This window comes from Triticum aestivum, chromosome 6D, assembly GCF_018294505.1.
Source record: "Triticum aestivum cultivar Chinese Spring chromosome 6D, IWGSC CS RefSeq v2.1, whole genome shotgun sequence".
Lineage (NCBI taxonomy): Eukaryota > Viridiplantae > Streptophyta > Magnoliopsida > Poales > Poaceae > Triticum > Triticum aestivum.
The window spans coordinates 116483811-116507067 of NC_057811.1; positions in this window are offsets into that span (position 1 = coordinate 116483811).

Sequence of the window (23257 nt, forward strand, 5' to 3'; positions counted from 1 at the left end):
CCCGCTTTGCATCCGGCCTGCTCACAACCGATAATTGTGATTGGGCCAAATAAGGACCGAGACAATTTTGGCCTGTTAAGGGCCCTTGATGTGATTGGCACAATCATGGGCCGGGGTCTATTTTGGTCTGCTGTCGGCCCGTGAGCTGTTCGACACGTTTCAGGCCCAACCTACTTTTCAGCCTACTAAAAGCCCATTGAATTTTCTTGCGAAAATAGGGCCGACGGTTTACTCGGCCTATTAATGAAGGAAATATGCCCTAGAGGCAATAATAAAGTTGTTATTTATATTTCCTTATATCATGATAAATGTTTATTATTCATGCTAGAATTGTATTAACCGGAAACTTAGTACATGTGTGAATACATAGACAAACAGAGTGTCCTTAGTATGCCTCTACTAGACTAGCTCGTTACTCAAAGATGGTTAAGTTTCCTAGCCATAGACATGTGTTGTCATTTGATGAACGGGATCACATCATTAGAGAATGATGTGATGGACAAGACCCATCCGTTAGCTTAGCACTATGATCGTTTAGTTTATTGCTATTGTTTTCTTCATGACTTATACATGTTCCTATGACTATGAGATTATGCAACTCCGGAATAACGGAGGAACACTTAGTGTTCTATCAAACGTCACAATGTAATTGAGTGATTATAAAGATGCTCTACAGGTGTCTCCGATGGTGTTTGTTGAGGTGGCATAGATCGAGATTAGGATTTGTCACTCCGATTGTCGGAGAGGTACCTCTGGGCCCTCTCGGTAATGCTCATCACTATAAGCCTTGCAAGCAATGTAACAAATGAGTTAGTTGCGGGATGATGCATTATGGAACGAGTAAAGAGACTTACCGATAACGAGATTGAACTAGGTATGGTGATACCGATGATCAAATCTCGGACAACACGTATGGTGGCATACTGGCGAAGGCACCGTGTATGCACTGTGCACAAGTTATAGCACCAATAATGCATTTAACTCGATTTCTTAGACCTCGTAAGTGCGGCACTCGGGCGGATAGCAACGTTTCTTCTTTGGGTTTGTCTTTCAGGCTTCAATCCTCCTTGATTCCGTCCATGTCGATGGAGCTTCTGCTAGATTCATGTCCTCTCCTCAGGGTGGCGAGGTTAGGAATTCTCGTCGGGCGTGTGCAATGGAAAGATTTGGTGTGAAGTGCTTCAGATATTCAAGAGTTTAACGCCGATGATTGTGGCTTCAGGGCGCTGGTCCTTAGGGGGCATCCAGGGCGACTTTTCGATAATTATCGACGAGGTCAAATAGGCTCCGATAGGGAGCAACGACGATGATGCATTGACGAACAATTCTGACAGCGATAGTGATCGTTCGATGTCCAGAGACTTCGATGTACTTTTTTATTTATGTTTGAGGTACTTTCTAATTTTGATGAACTTTTCTATTTTCGAAAAAAATACTGAAGGAAATATGCCCTAGAGGCAATAATAAAGTTGTTATTTTATATTTCCTTATTCATGATAAATGTTTATTATTCATGCTAGAATTGTATTGATCGGAAACCTTAATACATGTGTGAATACATAGATAAACACCGTGTCCCTAGTGAGCCTCTACTTGACTAGCTCGTTGATCAAAGATGGTTAAGGTTTCCTGACCATGGACATGAGTTGTCATTTGATAATGGGATCACATCATTAGGAGAATAATGTGATGGACATGTCCCATCCGTTAGCTTAGCATATTGACCGTTCAATTTCATTACTATTGCTTTCTTCATATCATATACATATTCCTTTGACTATGAGATTATGCAACTCCCGGATACCGGAGGAATACCTTGTGTGCTATCAAACGTCACAACGTAACTCGGTGATTATAAAGATGCTCTACAGGTAACTCCGAAGGTGTTTGTTGGGTTGGCATAGATCGAGATTAGGAATTGTCACTCCGAGTACCAGAGAGGTATCTCTCGGCCCTCTCGGTAATACACATCATAAGAAGTCTTGCAAGCAAAGTGACTAATGAGTTAGTTGCGGGATGATGTATTACCACTACAAAAAAATACACTTCCGCGATGATACGTGTTTGTCATAGTAGGTCACGTTTTTTGTCATGCATGTACATCCATGACGATTTTCTCACAGAATGAAGATAGTCATACATGTGCTGTCGTAGAAGTGTTCCATGACATTACCAAAATTATCATCAGGAAGTGTCCACTTCCATGACGTTAAATGCCGCTTCATGGAAGTGCTTTCGTCAAGGGTGACCGACACGTGGCATCCACCGTAACGGATCGCCGTTAAGCTATCGGGTCCAGTTTTGGATCCGATAACCCGCTAACAGCCACGACCAATGCCGATTTTCCACGTGTAAAATTCTCATTGGCCGACGGAACCACGTGTCAGCTCCGCGTTGGCACAGGTGTCACTCATCCAATGGCGAGATGCGCCTATGATATGTTGACACGTGGACCGGCCCAAAAGTGGCCCATAAAGATTAAATGAGCCGGCCCAACTAAAGGCCCACAAGATTTTGCGGACCATAATGGGCCGGCCCAGCAAAAGGCCCATGAGATTTTGCAGACCATAATGGGCTGGCCCAGCTAAAGGCCCACAAGATTTTGAGGACACTAGTGGGCCGGCTCGTTAATAGGCTGCCATGTTTTGGGCCAAATGCCAGCGCATATTTGATTCGGTCCATTAACAGCCTGCCATGTTCCGGGCCTAATAAAGGCCCATATGAGATCCGACCCGTTAATAGCCTACCATGTTCTGGACCATATTACGGCCCAAATCAGATCCAGCCCTTTAAGAGGTTTTGGGCTAAATTATGGCCCATACCAAATTTGGCCCATCAACTAGACGATGTGCTTTTGGGCCCACTTGAGGCCCGGTCAGGATTTCTGTTTGCTAAAGGCCCATTAAGTAATCCGTCCTGATATTAGTTTCGGCCTGTTAAAGACCCGTTTAACATTTCGGCCTGTTAAAAGCCCGCCATATAGTTGGGCCTAACTACGGCCCGCTTTGCATCCGGCCTGCTCACAACCGATAATCGTGATTGGGCCAAATAAGGACCGAGACAATTTTGGCCTGTTAAGGGCCCTTGATGTGATTGGCACAATCATGGGCCGGGGTCTATTTTGGCCTGCTGTCGGCCCGTGAGCTGTTCGGCACGTTTCAGGCCCAACCTACTTTTCAGCCTACTAAAAGCCCATTGAATTTTCTTGCAAAAATAGGGCCGGCGGTTTACTCGGCCTATTAATGAAGGAAATATGCCCTAGAGGCAATAATAAAGTTGTTATTTATATTTTCTTATATCATGATAAATGTTTATTATTCATGCTAGAATTGTATTAACCGGAAACTTAGTACATGTGTGAATACATAGACAAACAGAGTGTCCCTAGTATGCCTCTACTAGACTAGCTCGTTAATCAAAGATGGTTAAGTTTCCTAGCCATAGATATGTGTTGTCATTTGATGAACGAGATCACATCATTAGAGAATGATGTGATGGACAAGACCCATCTGTTAGCTTAGCACTATGATCGTTTAGTTTATTGCTATTGCTTTCTTCATGACTTATACATGTTCCTATGACTATGAGATTATGCAACTCCCGAATACCGGAGGAACACTTAGTGTGCTATCAATCGTCACAACGTAATTGGGTGATTATAAAGATGCTCTACAGGTGTCTCCGATGGTGTTTGTTGAGTTGGCATAGATCGAGATTAGGATTTGTCACTCCGATTGTCGGAGAGGTATCTCTGGGCCCTCTCGGTAATGCTCATTACTATAAGCCTTGCAAGCAATGTAACTAATGAGTTAGTTGCGGGATGATGCATCACGGAACGAGTAAAGAGACTTACCGGTAACGAGATTGAACTAGGTATGGTGATACCGATGATCAAATCTCGGGCAAGTAACATACCGAAAACAAAGGGAACAACGTATGTTGTTATGCGGTTTGACCGATAAAGATCTTCGTAGAATATGTAGGAGCCAATATGAGCATCCAGGTTCCGCTATTGGTTGTCTCGGTCATGTCTACATAGTTCTCGAACCCGTAGCGTCTGCACGCTTAACGTTCGATGACGATTTGTATTATGAGTTATGTGATTTGATGTAACGAAGGTTGTTCAGAGTCCCAGATGAGATCTCGGACATGACGAGGAGTGTCGAAATGGTCGAGACATAAAGATTGATATATTGGAATGTTATATTCGGACACCGGAATGGTTCCGAAGTGTATCGGGTATTTTTCGGAGTACGGGGGGTTACCGGAACTCCCCGGGGGGTTATTGGGCCTTCATGGGCCCTAGTGGAAGAGAGGATGCAGCAGCCAGGTGGAGGCATGTGCCCCCAAGCCCAAACCGAATTGGACTTGGGGTTGGGGGCGGCCCCCCTTTCCTTTCTCTCCTCCTCCTCTTTCCCCCCTTCTCCTTGTAGGAATAGGAAAGGGGGGCGAATCCTACTTGGAGTAGGACTCCCCCCTTGGGCGCGCCACCCTTGGCAGGCCTTCGCCTCCCTCCCTCCTTTATATACATGGGGAGGGGGGAACCCTAGAACACACAAGTTAACCTTTTAGCTGTGTGTGGTGCCCCCCTCCACAGAAACACACCTCGGTCATATCGTCGTAGTTCTTAGGCGAAGCCCTGCGCCGGTAACTTCATCATCACCGTCACCACGCCGTCGTGCTGACGAAACTCTCCCTCGGTCTCAACTAGATCAAGAGTTCGAGGGACGTCACCGAGCTGAACGTGTGCAGATCGCGGAGGTGCCAAGCGTTCGGTACTTGGATCAGTTGGATCGCGAAGACGTTCGACTACATCAACTACGTTACTAAACGCTTCCGCTTTCGGTCTATGAGGGTACGTGGACACACTCTTCCCTCTCGTTGCTATGCTTCTCCTAGATAGATCTTGCATGATTGTAGGCAATTTTTTTGAAATACTACGTTCCCCAACAGTGGCATCCGAGCCAGGTCTATGCGTATGTCGGGGCTTTGGTGCGACATATGCCAAAGGATGGCTTATCATGATGGGGGCTAGTAAGACGTCGCCGGTGCCACAAAGCGGGATGAGGCGAAGACATCCACGCCGGCTAATCTTACCCAGGTTCGGGGCTCTCCGTGGAGATAACACCCCTAGTCCTGATCACTCAAGCAACAGTAGTGGCTACAAGCTTGCTCCTTGAGCTGTTTCTCTAGAGGGGGAAGGAGAGCGAGTCTAGCCCTAGTTTCCTCTCTCTCTCTACATGGGTGTGTGGGTGAACAAGAGGCTGAACCCTTTGCATGGGTGCCATGGGGATTTATATAGGCCTACCCCCAGGGGTACAATGGTAATCCGGCCGGGTGTAGGCCCGAACCGTCAGTATCTCTAGTCGCCGGCTTCTCCGCTGGCCGGCGGGGCCCGCCGCCTGGTGGGTCCCGCGTCCGTCCGGTACTTGGCCGACAGGCCGTACTCGCCGGTTGCGGGTACTGCCGGCTGCCCGATACTGTAGTGATGCGGCTAATGACGCGTGCTTTGTCGGGGGAGGCGTGGCTACAGTGCCGTCGCCTGGCGGGCGTTCACTGTAGCCATTCCCCGTCTCGTCTTGTTAATGGCACACCGGTCCCCAAGATGGGGAGGCCGCCTGGTCATCTGACGGCTTCTACTGAGCCGACTGGCCAGGGACGGCCGCCTTCCGGCCTTCTCGTTGTCAAGTGGGGCCTGCCGCCTGCGGGCCGTACCGACATCCCGTCGTGGGGGCATAGCCCCCTCTAACAGGGGTGACATCAGGGTCAGCGTGGCAATAGTGCTGCGCTGAACGGAGGAGCCCGCTTGGTACGACGCACTGTGGCCTTGCTATGCCCTAGGCTAGGGGCGGCGAGGCGTACTGTAGCCACGCCCTGTCTCGTCGTGTTTATGAGGGTGCAGACTCTGAGAGCGCTTGGGGCCGCCTGCTGGGAGCCGACCTCTCTAGAGGCCGCCTGCCAGGAGTCGGCTCATCTTGAGGCCGCCTTCTGGACCAGCCGGCGGCGAGAAGGTGGTGCTTTGGTCTTGGATTCTTGAGGGGCGCAGTCAGCCCCGATGTCTTGCAACGCCATGGGGAGCTGATGAGGCTACCCGTGGCTAATTACTCCGACGATAGTCCCCGAAGCTGGTGGGGCGCCGCGGCTGAAAGTGACATGGGCCGCAGCAGCTTCCTACCATGAGTATTCCATTGATCTTTCTTCATCCGTCTTCCGGAACACCGACTGCCAGAAATCGGACATGACCAGGCGGCCGCCTGGTGGTTTTCGAAACGCCGAGGCGGGAACCAAGCGGCGCGCTAGCCTAGCCCTAGGCCAGCCGCCAGCTATCCGCGCGCCATGTGGCGCAAGTAGGCCAGGGGTCCTGCCAGCCCATGCGCGCGATGGGATGTGGCCGCAGGCCAGGGCCTGCCACTACCGGGCCTTGCTACCTCTTGAGCACAGCGTTGGTTTTCCCTTGAAGAGGAAAGGGCGATGCAGCAAAGTAGCATAAGTATTTCCCTCAGTTTTTTAGAACCAAGGTATCAATCCAGTAGGAGGCCACGCACGAGTCCCTCACACCTACACAAACAAATAAATCCTCGCAACCAACGCAATAAAGGGGTTGTCAATCCCTTCACGGTCACTTACGAGAGTGAGATCTGATAGATATGATAAGATAATATTTTTGGTATTTTTATGATAAAGATCAAAGTAAAATAAAAGGTAATAAAAATAGCTAAGTGTTGGAAGATTAATATGATGGAAAATAGACCTGGGGGCCATAGGTTTCACTAGAGGCTTCTCTCGAGAGCATAAGTATTACGGTGGGTGAACAAATACTGTTGAGCAATTGACAGAATTGAGCATAGTTATGAGAATATCTAGGTATGATCATGTATATAGGCATCACGTCTGAGACAAGTAGACCGACTCCTGCCTGCATCTACTACTATTACTCCACACATCGACCGCTATCCAGCATGCATCTAGAGTATTAAGTTCATAAGAACAGAGTAACGCTTTAAGTAAGATGACATGATGTAGAGGGATAAACTCATGCAATATGATATAAACCCCATCTTGTTATCCTCGATGGCAACAATACAATACGTGCCTTGCTGCCCCTACTGTCACTGGGAAAGGACACCGCAAGATTGAACCCAAAGCTAAGCACTTCTCCCATTGCAAGAAAGATCAATCTAGTAGGCCAAACCAAACTGATAATTCGAAGAGACTTGCAAAGATAACCAATCATACATAAAAGAATTCAGAGAAGATTCAAATATTGTTCATAGATAAACTTGATCATAAACCCACAATTCATCGGTCTCAACAAACACACCGCAAAAGAAGATTACATCGAATAGATCTCCACAAGAGAGGGGGAGAACATTGTATTGAGATCCAAAAAGAGAGAAGAAGCCATCTAGCTAATAACTATGGACCCGAAGGTCTGAGGTAAACTACTCACACATCATCGGAGAGGCTATGGTGTTGATGTAGAAGCCCTCCGTGATCGATGCCCCCTCCGGCGGAGCTCCGGAAAAGGCCCCAAGATGGGATCTCACGGGTACAGAAGGTTGCGGCGGTGGAATTAGGTTTTTGGCTCCGTATCTGGTAGTTTGGGGGTACGTAGGTATATATAGGAGGAAGAAGTACGTCGGTGGAGCAACATGGGGCCCACGAGGTGGAGGGCGCGCCCAGGGGGTAGGCGCGCCCCCTACCTCGTGCCCTCCTGGTTGATGTCTTGACGTAGGGTCCAAGTCCTCTGGATCACGTTCGTTCCGAAAATCACGTTCCCGAAGGTTTCATTCCGTTTGGACTCCGTTTGATATTCTTTTTCTGCGAAACTCTGAAATAGGCAAAAAACAGCAATTCTGGGCTGGGCCTCCGGTTAATAGGTTAGTCCCAAAAATAATATAAAAGTGTATAATAAAGCCCATTAATGTCCAAAACAGAATATAATATAGCATGGAACAATAAAAAATTATAGATACGTTGGAGACGTATCAAGCATCCCCAAGCTTAATTCCTGCTCGTCCTCGAGTAGGTAAATGATAAAAACAGAATTTTTGATGTGGAATGCTACTTGGCATAATTTCAATGTAATTCTCTTAATTGTGGTATGAATATTCAGATCCGAAAGATTCAAGACAAAAGTTTAATATTGACATAAAAATAATAATACTTCAAGCATACTAACTAAGCAATTATGTCTTCTCAAAATAACATGGCCAAAGAAAGTTATCCCTACAAAATCATATAGTCTGGCTATGCTCTATCTTCACCACACAAAATATTTAAATCATGCACAACCCCGATGACAAGCCAAGCAATTGTTTCATACTTTTAGTTTTGTCAAACTTTTTCAATCTTCACGCAATACATGAGCGTGAGCCATGGACATAGCACTATATGTGGAATAGAATGGTGGTTGTGGAGAAGACAAAAAAGGAGAAGATAGTCTCACATCAACTAGGCGTATCAACGGGCTATGGAGATGCCCATTAATAGATATCAATGTGAGTGAGTAGGGATTGCCATGCAACGGATGCACTTAGAGCTATAAGTATATGAAAGCTCAACAAAAGGAACTAAGTGGGTGTGCATCCAACTCGCTTGCTCACGAAGACCTAGGGCATTTTGAGGAAGCTCATCATTGGAATATACAAGACAAGTTCTATAATGAAAAATTTCCCACTAGTATATGAAAGTGATATCATAGGAGACTTTCTATCATGAAGATCATGGTGCTACTTTGAAGCACAAGTGTGGTAAAAGGATAATAACATTGTCCCTTCTCTCTTTTTCTCTCATTTTTTTATTTCGTCCGGAGTCTCATCCCGACTTGTGGGGGAATCATAGTCTCCATCATCCTTTCCTCACTTGGGACAATGCTCTAAAAATGATGATCATCACACTTTTATTTACTTACAACTCAATACTTAGAACAAAATATGACTCTATGTGAATGCCTCCGGCGGTGTACTGGGATATGCAATGAATCAAGAGTGACATGTATGAAAGAATTATGAACGGTGGCTTTGCCACAAATACGATGTCAACTACATGATCATGCGGAGCAATATGACAATGATGGAGCATGTCATAATAAACGAAACGGTGGTAAGTTGCATGGCAATATATCTCGGAATGGCTATGGAAATGCCATGATAGGTAGGTATGGTGGCTGTTTTGAGGAAGGTATATGGTGGGTGTATGATACCGGCGGAACGTGCGTGGTATTAGAGAGGCTAGCAATGGTGGAAGGAGGAAAAGTGCGTATAATCCATGGACTCAACATTAGTCATATAGAACTCATATAGTTATTGCAAAAATCTACAAGTTATCAAAGCAAAGTATTACGCGCATGCTCCTAGGGGGATAGATTGGTAGGAAAAGACCATCGCTCGTCCCCGACCGCCACTCATAAGGAAGACAATCAATAAATAAATCATGCTCCGACTTCATCACATAACGGTTCACCATACGTGCATGCTACGGGAATCACAAACTTTAACACAAGTATTTCTCAAATTCAAAACTACTCAACTAGCATGACTCTAATATCACCATCTTCATATCTCAAAACAATTATCTAGTATCAAACTTCTCATAATATTCAACACACTCATAAGAATTTTTTTTACTAATCTTGAATGCCTATCATTGTCAAAGCAAACTACCATGCTGTTTTGTAGGACTCTCAAAATAATCTAAGTGAAGCATGAGAGAACAATAGTTTCTATAAACAAAATCACCACCGTGCTCTAAAAGATATAAGTGAAGCACTAGAGCAAAAACTATATAACTCAAAAGATATAAGTGAAGCACATAGAGTATTCTAATAATTTCCGAATCAAGTGTGTCTCTCTCAAAAGGTGTGTACAGCAAAGATGATTGTGGTAAACTAAAAAGCAAAGACTCAAATAATACAAGACGCTCCAAGCAAAACACATATCATGTGGTGAATAAAAATATAGCTCCAAGTAAAGTTACCGATGGAAGTAGACGAAAGAGGGGATGCCTTCCGGGGCATCCCCAAGCTTTGGCTTTTTGGTGTCCTTAGATTATCTTGGGGTGCCATGGGCATCCCCAAGCTTAGGCTCTTGCCACTCCTTGTTCCATAATCCATCAAATCTTTCACCCAAAACTTGAAAACTTCACAACACAAAACTTAACAGAAAATCTCGTGAGCTCCGTTAGCGAAAGAAAACAAAACACCACTTCAAGGTACTGTAATGAACTCATTATTTATTTATATTGGTGTTAAACCTACTGTATTCCAACTTCTCTATGGTTTATAAACTATTTTACTAGCCATAGATTCATCAAAATAAGCAAACAACACACAAAAACAGAATCTGTAAAAAACAGAACAGTCTGTAGTAATCTGTAACTAACGCAAACTTCTGGAACTCCAAAAATTCAGCCAAATAGGAAGACCTAGACAATTTGTTTATTGATCAGCAGCAATTGGAATCAATATTTTATCACGTTCTGGTGATTTTTAACAATTATTTTCGTGAACAGAAAGTTTCTGCAATTTTCAGCAAGATCAAATAACTATCATCCAAGAAGATCCTATAGGTTAAACTTGGTACAAACACAAATTAAAACATAAAAACACATCTAACCAGAGGCTAGATCAAATATTTATTCCTAAACAGAAGCAAAAAGCAAAAACTAAAAATAAAATTGGGTTGCCCCCCAACAAGCGCTATCGTTTAACGCCCCTAGTTAGGCATAATAGCAAGGATAGATCTAGGTATTGCCATCTTTGGTAGGCAATCCATCTATGAGACATCTCTCATCCTTAGGAGTTTCTTTCTTTTTATTAATTATCAAACTTCTAGGCACATAACCAAAAAATTCGTTTGTAGCAAATGGTTCCTTAATGATAGCAAAAAGATTGGGATGAATACTTATAGATTTGAGATCCACAGTTTCCTTACTAGAGGATTCACCCTTATTTTAAGGAACATACATAAGCTTGGAAATTTTAGTTGGAGGACTTGGAGTATTCTTTACGGAAGAAAAAGCGATTCCCAAGTTGGTAATACTACCCTCTAGTTTATCAATTCTAGTGGAGTTCTGATTTATTCTTTCATTAACTATGGGTTCCTTCTCCTTAGTATTTTTCAAAGTGACTCCTACCTTAGATCCATATTGGGTAATTTGGTTGTGGATCTTTTTATCCAAATTTTCAATTAACTCTACGGTAGCAACTTTATTTTCAATAATTTCAAGTCTTTGCATTACATGCTCCAAAGTTAACATAGTTCCATTAACCAAAAGAGGTGGTGAGCCAAACAAATCTATCATAGCATTATAAGAATCAAAAGTATGGCTACCCAAGAAATTCCCTCCGGTAATGGTATCAAGGATATATCTGACCAAGGAGTAGCGCCTACATAAAAATTGCGGAGAAGAACGGAAGTAATTTGCTTCCTGGTAGATCTATTTTGAGCATTGCAAATTCTATACCAAGCGTCTTTTAGATTTTATCCCTCCCTTTGCTTAAAATTAAGAACTTCATTCTTGGGAGACAACGGAGAAGATAGAGGACTAGCCATAATGACAAGCAAGTGAAAAAGAGGCGAACGAAAAAGAGAGGGCGAATAAAATGGCAAGGGTGAGGTGGGGGAGAGGAAAACGAGAGGCAAATGGCAAATAATGTAATGCGGGAGATAAGGGTTTGTGATGGGTACTTGGTATGTTGACTTTTGCGTAGAATCCCCGGCAACGGCGCCATAAATCCTTCTTGCTACCTCTTGAGCACTGCGTTGGTTTTCCCTTGAAGAGGAAAGGGTGATGCAGCAAAGTAGCGTAAGTATTTCCATCAGTTTTTGAGAACCAAGGTATCAATCTAGTAGGAGGCCACGCACGAGTCCCTCGCACCTACACAAACAAATAAATTCTCGCAACCAACGCAATAAAGGGGTTGTCAATCCCTTCACGGTCACTTATGAGAGGGAGATCTGATAGATATGATAAGATAATATTTTTGGTATTTTTATGATAAAGATGCAAAGTAAAATAAAAGGTAATAAAAATAGCTAAGTGTTGGAAGATTAATATGATGGAAAATAGACCCGGGGGCCATAGGTTTCACTAGAGGCTTCTCTCGAGAGCATAAGTATTACGGTGGCTGAACAAATTACTGTTGAGCAATTGACAGAATTGAGCATAGTTATGAGAATATCTAGGTATGATCATGTATATAGGCATCACGTCCGAGACAAGTAGACCGACTCCTGCCTGCATCTACTACTATTACTCCACACATCGACCGCTATCCAGCATGCATCTAGAGTATTAAGTTCATAAGAACAGAGTAACGCTTTAAGCAAGATGACATGATGTAGAGGGATAAACTCATGCAATATGATATAAACCCCATCTTGTTATCCTCGATGGCAACAATACAATACGTGCCTTGCTGCCCCTACTGTCACTGGGAAAGGACACCGCAAGATTGAACCCAAAGCTAAGCACTTCTCCCATTGCAAGAAAGATCAATCTAGTAGGCCAAACCAAACTGATAATTCGAAGAGACTTGCAAAGATAACCAATCATACATAAAAGAATTCAGAGAAGATTCAAATATTGTTCATAGATAAACTTGATCATAAACCCACAATTCATCGGTCTCAACAAACACACCGCAAAAGAAGATTACATCGAATAGATCTCCACAAGAGAGGGGGAGAACATTGTATTGAGATCCAAAAAGAGAGAAGAAGCCATCTAGCTAATAACTATGGACCCGAAGGTCTGAGGTAAACTACTCACACATCATCGGAGAGGCTATGGTGTTGATGTAGAAGCCCTCCGTGATCGATGCCCCCTCCGGCGGAGCTCCGGAAAAGGCCCCAAGATGGGATCTCATGGGTACAGAAGGTTGCGGCGGTGGAATTAGGTTTTTGGCTCCGTATCTGGTAGTTTGGCGGTACGTAGGTATATATAGGAGGAAGAAGTACGCCGGTGGAGCAAGTGGGGCCCACGAGGGTGGAGGGCGCGCCCAGGGGGTAGGCGCGCCCCCTACCTCGTGCCCTCCTGGTTGATGTCTTGACGTAGGGTCCAAGTCCTCTGGATCACGTTCGTTCCGAAAATCACGTTCCCGAAGGTTTCATTCCGTTTGGACTCCGTTTGATATTCTTTTTTTGCGAAACTCTGAAATAGGCAAAAATAACAATTCTGGGCTGGGCCTCCGGTTAATAGGTTAGTCCCAAAAATAATATAAAAGTGTATAATAAAGCCCATTAATGTCCAAAACAGAATATAATATAGCATGGAACAATAAAAAATTATAGATACGTTGGAGACGTATCAGGCCTCGGCTCGCGTGCGGATCCGCTGTGGCCGAGGCGGACGGTTGGGCTTCTGGAGCGCATTTACCCCGCACTCTTTACTGCGCGGTTAGTGCGGGGACGTGGGGTGGTGGGCGCAGTTAATCCCACGAACCCCACGCTCCGCCTCCTCGGCTTCATAGCCCGGGGCTACAAATAGGGCGAGGAGGGGGGGGGGGCGGCATTAGCACTCGCGCCCACCTCCTCCTTCTCCTTGCTCTTCTTCTTCTTTCTCTCCGCCGCCACCGCACCCCCGTAGTCTCGCCGGAGTGCCGTCACGGCTTCCCGTGGCCAAGCCTTTCTCCCCCGCGGCGCTGCTGTTCCGCCGCGGATCCGCTCCTCCTCCACCGTGTCACGCCTCCATCGAGCCTTCAACATCCATTGCGCGCGACAAGGCGAACTCCGGTGCCTGGGACGGCTCCAACGTCTATTAGGACCACCTCGACTTCTTGCGTGACACAAGGCGGTTGTCCGGCGCGGGCTATGTTGAGGCTCGCGTCCCGCCGGTGAAAGAAATCACGCCGGCGCCGAGAGACGGCGAGCGCGTCGTGTTCCGGACGCATTTCCTCCATGGCTTCAGCTTGCCGGTCAGCAGTTTTCTTCGCTCCTTCCTTGAGTTCTACAACCTCCAGCCGCACCACCTCACGCCCAACATGGTGTGCTGCTGTCGTCCTTTGTCACGATGTGCGAAGGCTACCTCGGCGTTCTCCCCACACTCGAGCTGTGGGGGGAGTGTTTCTACACCAAGCTCGGCGTTGCTGTCAAGGACGAGCCGGCCGAGTGTGGCGCCTTCATCGTGGTGCGGCGCCCAGGAGCTGACAACCGCTTTCCACCCATCACTCTGATCCAATCTATCAAGCTGTGGCAGAAATCGTACTTCTATGTGAAGAACGCTGGCCCAGCGGTGGACTTCCTCAACTTGCCACCCTACGAAGCCGGCCCGCTGGCTGAACCGCGCTCCAGCTGGACATACAAGCCGAAGCACCTGTCGGCCGCCGGTGCTGCTGCTGTCGCCAGGCTCGAGGAGATGACGGACCTGGAGGGCCTCCAGGCGGCCGACTTGCTGACAGCTTTTATGACGCGCCGGGTTCTCCCCCTCCAGGGCCGGCCTCACATGATTTGTCAGATGAGTGGTCACCGGGACCCATGCCGTCTGTCCACCCGTGAGATGCTGGTCGCGGAGGTGGCCCACATGGTGAATGAGTACTCCCACGCTAATCCGCCTCCTGCCGTAAGTTCCCGATTCTTCTCTCATTTTTGGTCTTCATTTCTTCTGCCGAGTTCTGGCTTGCCGACTGAACAGTCGGACGTATCACAGCTCCTTCCAACCGAGCAGCCGACCAACGCTCTGGCGCACAGCCAGGTCTTCCTGCCAGACCGGGCGGTCAGTGACGCGAACGACCCTGATACGTCCATTTTGCATCATGCTTTTATATCGATATTTATTGCATTATGGGCTGTTATGACACGTTATGTCACAATACTTATGCCTATTCTCTCTTATTTTACAAGGTTTACATGAAGAGGGAGAATGCCGGCAGCTGGGATTCTGGGCTGGAAAAGGAGCAAATAAGAGACCTATTCTGCACAGCTCCAAAAGTCCTGAAACTTCACGCAAGTCATTTTTGGAATTAATAAAAAATACTAAGCGAAGAAACTACCAGAGGGGGGCCACACCATGGCCACGAGGGTGGGAGGCGTGCCCTACCCCCTGGGCGCGCCCCCTGCCTCGTGGGCCCCCTGGCAGGCCTCCGGTGCCCATCTTCTGCTATATGAAGTCTTTCATCCGAGAAAAAAAATCATAAGAAAGCTTTCGAGAAGAAACTCCGCCGCCACAAGGCGGAACCTTGGCGGAACCAATCTAGGGCTCCGGCGGAGCTGTTCTGCCGAGGAAACTTCCCTCCGGGAGGGGGAAATCATCGCCATCGTCATCGCCAACGATCCTCTCATCGGGAGGGGGTCAATCTCCATCAACATCTTCACCAGCACCATCTCCTCTCAAACCCTAGTTCATCTCTTGTATCCAATCTTTGTCCCAAAGCCTCAGATTGGTACCTGTGGGTTGCTAGTAGTGTTGATTACTCCTTGTAGTTGATGCTAGTCGGTTTATTTGGTGGAAGATCATATGTTCTGATCCATTATGCATATTAATACCCCTCTGATTATGAACATGAATATGATTTGTGAGTAGTTACGTTTGTTCATGAGGACAAGGGAGAAGTCTTGCTATTAGTAGTCATGTGAATTTGGTATTCGTTCGATATTTTGATGAGATGTATGTTGTCTTTCCTCTAGTGGTGTTATGTGAATGTCGACTACATGACACTTCACCATTATTTGGGCCTAGAGGAAGGCATTGGGAAGTAATAACTAGATGATGGGTTGCTAGAGTGACAGAAGCTTAAACCCTAGTGTATGCGTTGCTTCGTAAGGGGCTGATTTGGATCCATATGTTTCATGCTATGGTTAGGTTCACCTTAATACTTCTTTTGTAGTTGCGGATGCTTGCAATAGGAGTTAATCATAAGTGGGATGCTTGTCCAAGTAAGGAAAGCACCCAAGCACCGGTCCACCCACATATCAAATTATCAAAGTACCTAATGCGAATCATATGAGTGTGACGAAAACTAGCTTCACGATAATTCCAATGTGTCCTCGGGAGCGCTTTTCTCTATATAAGAGTTTGTCCAGGCTTATCCTTTGCTACAAAAAGGATTGGGACATCTTGCTACACTTTATTACACTCGTTACTTGCTACTCATTACAAATTACCTTATCACAAAACTATCTGTTACCTATAATTTCAGTGCTTGCAGAGAATACCTTGCTGAAAACCGCTTGTCATTTCTTTCTGCTCCTCGTTGGGTTTGCCACTCTTACTTATCGAAAGGACTACGATAGATCCCCTATACTTGTGGGTCATCAAGACTCTTTTCTGGCGCCGTTGCCGGGGAGCGAAGCGCCTTTGGTAAGGAAAATTTTATATAGTGTGCTGCAATTTACTGTCACTTGCTACTATGGAAAGTAATCCTTTGAGGGGCTTGTTCGGGGTATCTTCACCCCGACCAGTAGAGCAAATAGTTGCTCCTCAATCTACTGAACCTACTGAAAATGTTTACTTTGAAATTCCTTCGGGTATGATAGAGAAACTGCTAGCTAATCCTGTTGTAGGAGATGGAACATTGCATCCCGATTTACACTTAATATATGTGGATGAAGTTTGTGGATTATTTAAGTTTGCAGGTATGCCCGATGATGTTATCAAGAAGAAGGTCTTCCCTTTATCTTTGAAGGGAGAGGCATTGACATGGTATAGGCTATGCGATGATATGGGATCATGGAACTACAAACGATTGAAATTGGAATTTCATCAGAAGTTTTATCCTATGCATCTTGTTCATCGTGATCATAATTATATATATAATTTTTGGCCTCGCGAAGGAGAAAGCATCACTCAAGCTTGGGGGAGGCTTAAGTCAATGTTATATTCATGCCCCAATCATGAGCTCTCAAGAGAAATGATTATTCAAAATTTGTATGCTCGGCTTTCTCTAATAATCAATCCATGCTCGATACTTCTTGTACTGGCTCTTTTATGATGAAGACTATTGAATTCAAATGGATTTATTGGAAAGAATTAAACGCAACTCTGAAGATTGGGACCTCGACGAAGGTAAGGAGTCAGGTATAACACCTAAGTTTGATTGTGTTAAATCTTTTATGGATACCGATGTTTTCCGTGAATTTAGCACTAAATATGGACTTGACTCTGAGATAGTAGCTTCTTTCTGTGAATCCTTTGCTACTCATGTTGATCTCCCTAAGGAGAAGTGGTTTAAATATAATCCTCCCATAAAAGTAAAATTAGTTGCACCTATTAAAGTTGAAGAAAAGACTATCACTTATAATGATCACGTTGTTCCTACTGCTTATGTTGATAAACCACCTTTCCCTGTTAGAATAAAGGATCATGCTAAAGTTTCAACCGTAGTCAACAAAAGTAATATTAGGACACACAAACCCCCTGAGCAAGTTAAAGTTGAACCTAATATTGCTATGGTTAAAGATCTCTTGGCTGATAATATTGATGGGCATGTTATTTATTTCTATGAAGAAACTGCTAGAATTGCTAAGCCTGGTGCTAAAGATAAACATAGACCTGTGGTAGGCATGCATGTTATTTCTGTTAAAATAGGAGATCATTGTTAGCATGGCTTCTGTGATATGGGTGCTAGTGCTAGTGCAATACCTCATTCCTTATACAAAGAAATTATGCATGATATTGCACCTGCTGAGATAGAAGAAATTGATGTCACAATTAAGCTTGCCAATAGAGATACTATATCACCGATTGGGATTGTTAGAGATGTTGAAGTCTTGTGTGGGAAGGTTAAATATCCTGCTGATTTTCTTGTTCTTGGTTCCCCACAAGATAGCTTTTGTCCCATTAGATTTGGTAGACCCTTCTTGAACACTGTTAATGCTAGGATAGACTGCGAAAAGGATGTTGGTACTATTGGTTTGGGTGATATGTCTCATGAGTTTAATTTTGCTAAATTTCGTAGACAACCCCGTGATGAGGAATTGCCTAATAAGGATGAAATTATTGGTCTTGCTTCTATTGTTGTACCTCCTAATGATCCTTTAGAACAATATTTCCTAGACCATGAAAATGATATGTTTATGAATGAAAGAAGGGAAATAGATGAAGTATTCTTTAAACAGGGACCTATTCTGAAACACAACTTGCCTGTTGAAATCCTAGGGGATCCTCCTCCACCCAAGGGTGATCCCGTGTTTGAGCTTAAACCATTGCCTGATACTCTTAAATATGCTTATCTTGATGAAAAGAAGATATATCCTGTTATTATTAGTGCTAACCTTTCAGAGCATGAAGAAGAGAAATTATTGAAAACTCTCAAGAAGCACTGTGCTGCTATTGGATATACTCTTGATAATCTTAAGGGCATTAGTCCCACTCTATGTCAACACAAAATAAATTTGGAGAAAGACGCCAAACCAGTTATTGATCATCAACGACGGCTAAACCCTAAGATGAAAGAAGTGGTAAGAAAGGAAATATTAAAGCTCCTTCAAGTAGGTATAATTCATCCCGTTGCTGATAGTCAGTGGGTAAGTCCTGTCCATTGTGTCCCTAAGAAGGGAGGTATTACTGTCGTTCCTAATGATAAAGATGAATTGATTTCACGTAATTGATTTCCGCAAATTAAATAAAGCTACTAAAAAATATCATTACCCTTTGCCTTTCATTGATCAAATGCTAGAAAGATTATCCAAACATACACATTTTTGCTTTCTAGATGGTTACTCTGGTTTCTCTCAAATACCTGTGTCAGCTGATGATCAAGAAAAGACTACTTTTACTTGCCCTTTCGGTACCTTTGCTCATAGACGTATGCCTTTTGGTTTATGTAATGCACCTGCTACCTTTCAAAGATGCATGATGGCTATATTCTCTGACTTTGGTGAAAAGATTTGTGAGGTTCTCATGGACGATTTCTCTGTTTATGATTGCTTGAGAAACCTTGATCGAGTTTTGCAGAGATGTGAAGAAACTAATCTTGTTTTGAATTGGGAGAAATGCCACTTTATGGTTAATGAAGGTATTGTCTTGGGGCATAAAATTTCTGAAAGAGGTATTGAAGTTGATAAAGCTAAAGTTGATGCTATTGAAAAGATGCCGTGTCCCAAGGACATCAAAGGTATAAGAAGTTTCCTTGGCCAGGCCGGTTTTTATAGGAGCTTCATTAAGGACTTATTAAAAATTTCTCGGCCTCTGACTAATCTATTACAAAAAGATATACCTTTTGTCTTTGATGATGATTGTGTAGAAGCATTTTAAATACTTAAGAAAGCATTGATTTCTGCACCTATTGTTCAGCCACCTGATTGGAATTTACCCTTTGAAATTATGTGTGATGCTAGTGATTATGCTGTAGGTGCTGTTCTACGGCAAAGAGTTGATAAGAAATTAAATGTTTTTCAATATGCTAGTAAAACTCTAGACAGTGCCCAGAGAAATTATGCTACTATTGAAAAAGAATTCTTAGCAGTTGTATTTGCTTGTGATAAGTTCAGACCTTATATTGTTGATTCTAAAGTAACTATTCACACTAATCATGCTGCTATCAAATATCTTATGGAAAAGAAAGATGCTAAACCTAGACTTATTAGATGGGTTCTCTTGCTACAAGAATTTGATTTGCATATTATTGATAGAAAGGGAGCTGAGAACCCCGTTGCAGACAACTTGTCTAGGTTAGAGAATGTTCTTGATGACCCACTACCTATTGATGATAGCTTTCCTGATGAACAATTAGCTGTCATAAATGCTTCTCGTACTGCTCCATGGTATGCTGATTATGCTAATTACATTGTTGCTAAATTTAAACCACCTAGTTTCACATACCAGCAAAAGATTTTTTTTCTATGATTTAAGACATTACTTCTGGGATGACCCGCACCTTTATTAAGAAGGAGTAGATGGTGTTATTAGGCATTGTATACCTGAGCATGAACAGGAATAGATCCTACGCAAGTGTCACTCCGAGGCCTATGGAGGGCACCACGCTAGAGATAGAACTGCACATAAGGTATTGCAATCCGGTTTTTATTGGCCTACTCTCTTCAAGGATGCTCGTAAGTTTGTCTTATCTTGTGATGAATGTCAAAGAATTGGTAATATTAGTAGACGTCAGGAAATGCCTATGAATTATTCACTTGTTATTGAACCATTTGATGTTTGGGGCTTTGATTATATGGGACCGTTTCCTTCCTCTAATGGGTATACACATATTTTAGTTGCTGTTGATTACGTTACTAAGTGGGTAGAAGCTATTCAACTAGTAGTGCTGATCATAACACTTCTATTAAGATGCTTAAAGAAGTTATTTTTCCGAGGTTTGGAGTCCCTAGATATTTAATGACTGATGGTGGTTCACACTTTATTCATGGTGCTTTTCGTAAAATGCTTGCTAAGTATGATGTTAATCATAGAATTGCATCTCCTTATCACCCACAGTCTAGTGGTCAAGTAGAATTGAGTAATAGAGAGCTCAAATTAATTTTGCAAAAGACTATTAATAGATCTAGGAAGAATTGGTCCAAAAAACTTGATGATGCATTATGGGCCTATAGAACTGCATATAAAAATCCTATGGGTATGTCTCCGTATAAAATGGTTTATGGAAAAGCATGTCACTTACCTCTCGAACTAGAACATAAGGCATATTGGGCTATTAAAGAGCTCAATTATGATTTCAAACTTGCCAGTGAGAAGAGGTTATTTGACATTAGCTCACTTGATGAATGGAGAACCCAGGCCTATGAGAATGCCAAACTATTTAAAGAAAAAGTTAAAAGATGGCATGACAAAAGGATACAAAAGCATGAGTTTAATGTAGGTGATTATGTGTTGCTATTCAACTCTCGTTTAAGATTTTTTGCAGGAAAACTTCTCTCTAAATGGGAAGGTCCTTACGTTATCGAGGAGGTCTATCGTTCCGGTGCTATAAAAATCAACAACTTCGAAGGCACAAGTCCGAAGGTGGTGAACGGTCAAAGAATTAAACATTATATCTCAGGTAATTCTATAAATGTTGAAACTAATGTTATTGAAACTGTAACCCCGGAGGAATACATAAGGGACACATTCCAGAACGTTTCAGATTCCGAAAAGGAATAGATATGTGGTACGGTAAGTAAACCGACTCCAAAACAGTTCTAATGGCAATTTTTCTCTGTTTTGGAATATTTAAGAAAATAGGAAAATAAGAAGCAGTCCGGGAAGGACACGAGGCTTCCACGAGGGTGGGAGGCGCGCCCTACCCCCCTGGGCGTGCCCCCCGCCTCGTGGGCACCTCGTGCGCTCTCCAGACTCCGTTTTCTTCCACGATACTTCTTTTGGTCGGTAAAAATTCATTATATAAACTCCCAAAGGTTTTGACCACTGTATCACGCAAATATCCTCTATTTTTGTTTCGAGCTGTTTCGGCCGCAGATTAGAGCAAGATGTCTTCTCAAGAGTCAGTCGGGGAGAGTCGGGTGTCTCATTCGACACCAGGTCCAGGGGCAAACAGCGATGCCTATCACTTTGGGCCCTCAACGGAGGAAGAGATGGAAGATGACTTGAAAAGGATAGATGCCATCGAGGAGGATCAAGAAGTTACTTCTCGTTTCCGGGCAGGCTTCACGATGGGGGAACTACAGAGCTCAGCTATCCCAAACTCGGTCATCCCCTCCAATGTTAACTTTCTCTCTTATGAAAATATGAAAAGGAGTGTTACTTGTCCCCCGCAGCTATGCAGCATCCATGGGTGCAAGGAGCTTTAACCGTCACGGGTAAGCTCCGTAAGGAAATAATGGATCTTAAGCGGCAAGTCAACATGCTCGAGGAGGAGAATTGTATCCTGAGGGGTATCATAGCCAAGAATATCACATCACCACCCCCGAAGAAGGATATATAATCACATGGGTATGGGCACTCCCCTTGGCAACTGCCAAGCTTGGGGGAGGTGCCCCGGTATCGTATCACCATCACACTCCTATCTTTACCGTTTTTCTTAGTTCGATCCTTTTGGTAATATCTTGATCTAGTAGAATAAATTTTTAGTGTGATCTAGTTTTGATTTTTGCTTTATGATCCTTCTATGTAATCGAGTCCGTCAGCTATATAATAAAGATTAGTGTTGAGTCAAGGGCTTGATTATTTTGCTATGATCTTGAGGGAATAAAAGAAAAGAGAAAGAATGAAAAGAATAAAGAGATCATATTGAAATTATGGAGATTAATGACTTCTCATATAGAGAGTATGACGATTAAAAGTTGTTGAGAGTTGACAAACATAGTTTTGGTCATCGTTGCAATTAATAGGAAGTAATAAAGAAAGAGAGGTTTCACATATAAATATACTATCTTGGACATCTTTTATGATTGTGAGCACTCATTAAAATATGACATGCTAAAGAGTTGATGTTGGACAAGGAAGACAATGTAATGGGTTATGTTTCCTTATATCCGAAATAAAGTATATTGTCATGGATCATCCAACATGTTGAGCTTGCCCTTCTTCCTCATGCTAGCCAATTCTTTGCACCAAGTAGAGATACTAATTGTGCTTCCAATACCGTTAAACCCAATTTTGCCATGAGAGTACACAATATCTAAATATGGATTGAGTAAGATCCTTCAAGTAAGTTGTCATTGTTGCATGCAATAAAAATTGCTCTCTAAATATGTGACTTATTAGTGTGGAGAAAATAAGCTTTATACGATCTTGTGATGTGGAAGAAATAAAAGCGACCGACTGCATAATAAAGGTCCACATCACAAGTGGCAATATAAAGTGACGTTCTTTTGCATTAAGATTTCGTGCATCCAACCAAAAGCACATGACAACCGCTGCTTCCCTCTGCGAAGGGCCTATCTTTTACTTTTATCTTCTACCCTTATGCAAGAGTCATGGTGATCTTCACCTTTCCTTTTTTACATTTTATCTTTTGGCAAGCACACTGTGTTGGAAAGATCCTGATATATATATATATCTAATTGGATGTAAGTTAGCATGAGCTATTATTGTTGACATTAACCTTGAGGTAAAAGGTTGGGAGGCAAAACTATAAGCCCCTATCTTTCTCTGTGTCCGATTAAAACTCCGTAACCACAAGTATTGCGTGAGTGTTAGCAATTGTGAAAGACTAAATGATAGCTGAGTATGTGGACTTGCTGAAAAGCTATTATATTGACTCTTTCTCATGTTATGACAAATTGCAATTGCCTCAATGACTGAGATTATAGTTTGTTGGTTCTCAATGAAGTTTCTGATTCATACTTGACGTTGTGAATAGATTATTACTTGAGCATAAGAAATCATATGACAATATTCAAATATGTTGCTGTTAAAAGAA